The 6,012-nt window shown below is 44.8% G+C and overlaps 1 long non-coding RNA gene across 16 annotated transcripts in view; it reads right to left on the bottom strand.

The window, feature by feature from the left end:
* Positions 1 to 2,164: 2,164 nt before the first annotated feature.
* The window catches only part of LOC119354577, an 8,041-nt gene continuing 4,193 nt past the window's right edge, over positions 2,165 to 6,012 (bottom strand). For 3 of the 16 annotated variants that reach the window (XR_005171079.1, XR_005171087.1, XR_005171085.1), the window contains 5 exons: positions 4,299 to 4,595; positions 3,895 to 4,199; positions 3,079 to 3,435; positions 2,900 to 2,966; positions 2,174 to 2,814 (listed from right to left, as the gene is read on the bottom strand). This is a non-coding gene — a long non-coding RNA (uncharacterized LOC119354577). Of the gene's footprint in view, positions 2,815 to 2,899; positions 2,978 to 3,078; positions 3,436 to 3,537; positions 3,612 to 3,894; positions 4,200 to 4,298; positions 4,596 to 6,012 lie in introns of all 16 variants that reach the window. The other 13 variants (XR_005171077.1, XR_005171084.1, XR_005171082.1 and 10 more) reach the window with 12 other exon arrangements.

Here is a 6,012-nt window from a genome sequence, read left to right as displayed (position 1 = left end):
TCAACGTCTCTAGCGCGCTGCTCGCGCCTCGGCACAAATCAACATGGTCGCATCAGTAGCAGGCACGGGCAAGGTAACGTGCTGAATTGCGAGGCATCAAGGGCGCCATGGTCAAATTAAATCCCCGCGGATCCAGCGCGTAGTAGGGAGGAGAAGAGCTTGGAGAAACGCAAGACCAACAGCCGTCTCCAACATGATGGCACCGTCGACTTGCAAGGAAGGAGGGATGCGGGTAGGAAACCTGCCGTGGAGGAGGAAGTGATGGAGTGCAGTGATTGTGGCGTCTATCTCCTCATCCACCGCCATCGACTGCCCCTCCGTGACTCAGTGGCCATCCCATCAGGGATGTCGATCTTGTGGGAAGAAGGAGAGAGGCTTGGAAAAGGGAGGGGCAGCAGAGAGTTAGGGATAGGATAGAGGATGCAGCAGACGGTGGCTTCTCGCGGCTGTCGGCCGAACCCCTTGCAAGAAACGGCAGCACACCGCAGTGCTGTGTGGACGAATGCGACCAAGAGACAGTGGGTGGGGATGAAATCAGAGCCGAGAGTGCATCGGCGACAGCCAGAGGCAGGTTACGACGATGACTGGTGGGTGCGGGTAGCGACTAGCGAGGGATGGATCGACGGTGGCATGCCGCCCTTTCTCTCATCAGCTCTCTCTGTTTCTCTGGAAGAACGAAGAAAAGGAAAGAGGAGAAATTGCCGGTGGACAGCGGGCCCCTGCTCAGCCAAGGCGTCTGCCAGCAGCATGACAGGCCTGTGTGGCACAAGGTGAGTATGTGCTATTGAATTTAGCTATTCTTGTCAAGGCCTAGTTCAGGCACAACAGCTTAGACTGTCCTCTCCGTTTATGTCCAGGCCTTCCTCTGCATTGCGCTGCTCATTGCTTTCACAAACAGGACTTTACTTTGTATTCCTCACTGCTATTTTGTCGATTTTGAAGTTCCAGTTTTTTCTGTCCTTGAACTTACCCAAGTTTTTTCCTAGTAAAATGTGCACTCTCTTTTGAAAACAGAGTGTATGAACGTTCACACGGAGAGTAATTGAACTTTTGAGCACTTTTTTATATAAACATCCTTTTTTTCTAACCCTTGTTTATTAACTTCATGTGGAAGTGCCACATTTTCTTTCGCAGGTGAAACTTTTTTGTTGTGCGGGTTTTGGACTTATCTGTCTTTCTAGTTTGAACTCACCCGACATTTTTTAACTGATTATAAAGCACGTAGTGAACGTCTACACTTAGTGTATGTTTACTTGTACAACCATGGGAGTATACTATGTGAACATTTATTATATAAACATTTATTCACAAAATACAGAGAAGTCGATAAAGAGTGAGTAGGGCGTTTCGGTGCCCAGGCTCATCTGCACCCAGTTAGAAAAAAATTCTCAAGTAATGCAATCTGTAGCAAATTTTCACGTTGAACTTTCCTAGTTCAGATCATTGAACCCTCCCAGCCGGCGATGCTTCTCTCAGGACGGAACCTAGTGGACCCTGCAAACGGAAAGCCCAGCGCGGCAATGTTAGTAGTACTTCCCAAGGTGTTGCATCTGTACTCACTATGGCGATGTGCTTGTACTGCCCAAAAACATACGCAAGAGGAGAATGTAAACATTTTTTTAAACTTGTGCTCACAGGAATAGTGACAACACCTAAAGAGCATGTTATTTTCCTCGGGTCTATTGACGGACTTCCTCAAATTTCATAGACAAACTGACTCTGTTTTATTTTTTTGAACTTACATGCTAGTAATAATTAAACATTCCCATACAATTTTTTCACTATTCGTGGCATCAACCAAAATAGGTAGGAGAGAGCACTATCAAACTGATCAATGTTTTTGATTCGTACTGGTCAATGTTTTTAATTCAAACAAGTTTTCCTTTCTAGCACAAACATCTAACTGTTATGTACACTTTCTTTAAGAAGTAGCAATCAAATCATCATAGACAGAAAGTTCGAATTTGCAGTTGGTGCTATGTGTACGGATTCCATGTTTTGGTCGTCCTCATTGTCTATGTCATGTACTTCATTCTCATCCTGCTGGTGTTCTTCGTTCTAGTGATCGGCGGCGTCATAAAGAGCTAGTGATCAGCGTCTGTCCAAACCTCTGGTGCTGGAGTACAGGGAGAAACAAAATAGTGAGAGAAAAGAGCAGTAGAGAGAAACGAATTAGAGGTGAGCTACAAAATAGGGTGAGGGTGGTTCTTTTTCAACTGGTCATGGTTTGTTTTTCGAACTTATCTAGTTTTAAGATATGAACTTCCTGGTGCAATTATTCTTCGTCGATACAAGTTTACTAACCAAAATGACTGCAATACAGGGAGGAATGAAATTGTATACCAGGAGAAGTACACGCTCACCGAGGTCCTTCAAATTAGTGGCACTGACGGGGTGTTGGAGGATGGTCGTGAGCCTGCAAATCCAGTGAGGGAACTGAAACCAGCGGCAGTAGAGTACTTTGTCAAACTAGGATTGCGTATACAAGTTTGTTGAAATGGGGCAGTGAAGTCTCACTAGCAGTACTTCTCATGTAGTAATACATGGACTTGCTGTTAAATACACATGGACCTACTGTCTTTGCCACTTCTCTTGCGCTTCCTAACCGTCTTTCGCTTCGCCTCTCCATCGACCATCAGACTCTAAAGGGAACATGTGATCATGCTTGTCAGATATATGTACTTCAGGTGTAGAGCCATCCATGTCTCAATACAACTGATGTCCGGAGCTACAAAAAATCAGAATGCGCAATGGACTTCACTGCCCCATCTAAGATTTTTGTTGCATTATCTCTTCTCCATCTTACTATTAGTTCTACACCAAAAGATAAGTCAGGCAACTCCAAACTTGCTTTCGCAACATTGGATTAGACACGTATGTTTTAGTGTTGATTAATTACCTGATGATTGAGCAGCTGATGGTTGGGGCTTTGCTTTCTTTTTCTTGCACGACAGTGGGTTTGGGCCCTGCAGAAGGACTACCCAAATGTTAATGTTGCCCACTAGATCATAACAAGCAAATATAGTCATGCTCGTGCATATGACGAATATCTGAAAAAATAGTAGATGAAGATAAAACCTTTGCTTTTGTTCGTCAAGCAATTTCAGCTAGTGGTCCGCAAGCAATTTCAGAACACCATGCATTTTTCAGCTAGTGAAACATGTGACGAAGAACTGAACTCAAAAAACAAGATTTTTGGAGATGGAAGAAGGCGTCGGACGTTGGGTGAACCTGCTACCCCTACTCCTGCGGACTGACGGCTCTGGTGAAGTGGAGCTGATGGAGGCGAGGTTCACAAGCAGCGGCTGGGCGCACCGGGATTTGACCGCTATAGGGGATCCGCTACCCCTATTCCTGTGGACTGACGGCTCCAGTGAAGTGGAGCTGATGGAGGCGGGGTTCACGAGCAGCGGCTGGGCGCGCCAGGATTTGGCTCTGTAAATATGAAGTGCAAATCACATTAAAGGTGAACTAAAAATCTTCCTAGCAACCTTGTCCAATTGCATTACTCATAACATGATCTATAGAGAGACTTACATCCGAAATAAAATACATGCAGAGATGGGCGGCCACCAGCTTGTTTATATTAGAAATTTTAAGAAGCCTATGAACTTCAGCATGACAAGTAGATCAATACAGCATGCAACTTATGTAGTTGCTTAACTCTAAACACATGGTCAAAATTTCAGTCACTTAAGAACTATAACAGTAAAGCATTTACCACACTGATTTACTTGTTTCACTATTAAAAATGGGTTTCAAACACAACTTCTAAGAAGATAGTGCTTACTTTTGCTCTCCCACTTGGACTAAACATGCAAAAACAGAATGCATCACTTGCGCTAAAAATCCGGAAATCCAGTGAACACATAAAACATAGAATTATTCCGATACCTCAGGCGAATGGCTCTGCATATGTCGCTTTAGATGCGTCGGTTGGATTGATCTCCTTCTCCCATCTGGACAGATAATTGTAGAACTTGCACGTCGACGTCGCAAAACTCACACTTTGGACGGATCTCCTTCTTCCATCTGGACTGACAGTTGCAGAACTTCCATCAGGCAACTCACGTAACAAGCATGAATACAGCGATATCAACGAGAAATCGTGAGGGGGAGGGGTGGTCGCAGCATTGGCGGGCGTGGGGAGGGTGGAGACGTGGTCAACGTTCAATTCAATTGGTAGTGTTTCGTCAGTGCTGCAAAAACATACACATTTGCATTTTCTGAAGCTAACAAAGGGCAGATGAACTGAATTTGATTTTGCTAGCGAACTGATGCAATTTTATAGAACGAACCTTCACAGTTCCGCTAGTGCTCAATTCAATTGGCAGTGTTCTGTCAGTCTTGTGGAAACATGACCATTTGCATTTTTTGAAGCTACTACAGAATATTGCTTTAATGTCTGACATGCACTGAGCTGAACCGCTTTTTAAGTTGAGAGAGACAAAGTCGCACTGGGTTGTTGGGGCGGCATTGAACGGGCGCTGGTGGTGGTGGTGAACGGCCAGGGGTGGTGAAGGTGAACGGCCTGCGTGCTGAGGCAGCGGAGGGCGACGCCGGATCATGGGGCAGGCCCAATTCCAAAAAGAGGTCTGTAAAATTAATTGACTAATATCATTTTTTTGCTACTTTAGTTGCAGCCCCAATTCCAATAAGAGGTCTGTAAAATTAATTGACCAATATCATGTTAACAAAAACAACCTGTCCAGCGGGCACCCATGATAACTACAAGTAGCAAGTGGCATAATGAAAATAAGCCTAGTATCAGCTCTAGCAAATAGCAAGTGAGCATTTAGATTTCTGTATGCCATTTTAGTGTGTATCATCATTCCATTGTTCAAGATCCCAGAAAGCCGAGGCGGACATGGCCTCGTCAATCCAAACATTGCATGTATATCTTTTATGTTATGAAAAGCAAGTGGTATCATCCGTCACACACACAACAATAATTTATGTAGTATATCATCCATCGTACTGCCATTAGCACTGCACACAAACCGCCATTAGTACTGACATTAGTACAATAATAATTTCTTTGGTCAGACATCCATTACCCCAACCCAAAATGTACTGCCATTAGCACTGCACACAAACGGCCATTTGTATTTCAATTGTTGTAATATATGTAGTTGAACTTATAGATTTCCATTTGTAATTTTTGCTCTTATAAATATCATGTGTGTTTGTTTACGTACTGAAAACAGAATACATACTGAACTTAACAATATGGAAACAACAATACTTCCTACTTGTTCTCTCTTTGTTGCCATATAGTTAGAGCTTACAGCCACATGAGCAAAATCTTTTGTTATATTTTTTAATAATCTGACATATAGTATAAAACCAAACTGGGTTTTAACACATACAATTGAACTTTTCTGTACGTTTTTTTGAACTGATGACATATATACATGGTGAACTACAGAGCATCAATTTTGGCAGTAAACACAATTCATATTTTCAAAATCAGGAGATGGACCGAACTGATTGTTCTAGGTACGGTGAGCTGATTTTGCAAATAAAAATCTAGTTTCTAGGTACGGTGGACTACAGGAGCAAAGGAAAACGGGACACGTTGATTGAAAGTGTCTGCTTTCTTCAATTGAGTAGGTGCCCGAGCAGTGTGGTGCTAGGGGGCGGCGCGCGGCGGCGGACTGCTGCTCGTGACTAACTCGTCCATCTCGACACCATGGGGTCGAACTGAGGACGGCTATGAGAGTAGGGAGCATCGAGCGCGGCGGGTGGTGGCGCATACCTAGGTGAAGTAGGAAGGAGACGCGCATGCGAACAAAGGCTGGCTACTCTCGGCCCGGCGGTTGGAGTTCGTCTTCAGCCATGGCGAGCACCAGGGTGCGCCTTCCTTAGTCGTGGAGCAACTTGCGCCTCCACACTTCCCCGCAGCGCCGGGCCCCTGCAACCATGGGCGAGGTCGGGCACATGCGGCTTCCTAAGGCCCGAAGATGGTGGAGGCGGGGGCGGCGGGAGGATTCGGGGAAGAAGGTGGGGGTG

The sequence above is a fragment of the Triticum dicoccoides genome, chromosome 2A (assembly GCF_002162155.2).
Source record: "Triticum dicoccoides isolate Atlit2015 ecotype Zavitan chromosome 2A, WEW_v2.0, whole genome shotgun sequence".
NCBI classification, from domain to species: domain Eukaryota; kingdom Viridiplantae; phylum Streptophyta; class Magnoliopsida; order Poales; family Poaceae; genus Triticum; species Triticum dicoccoides.
Note: the sequence above shows the minus strand (reverse complement) of the source record. Positions and strands in the feature narration are given on the sequence as shown.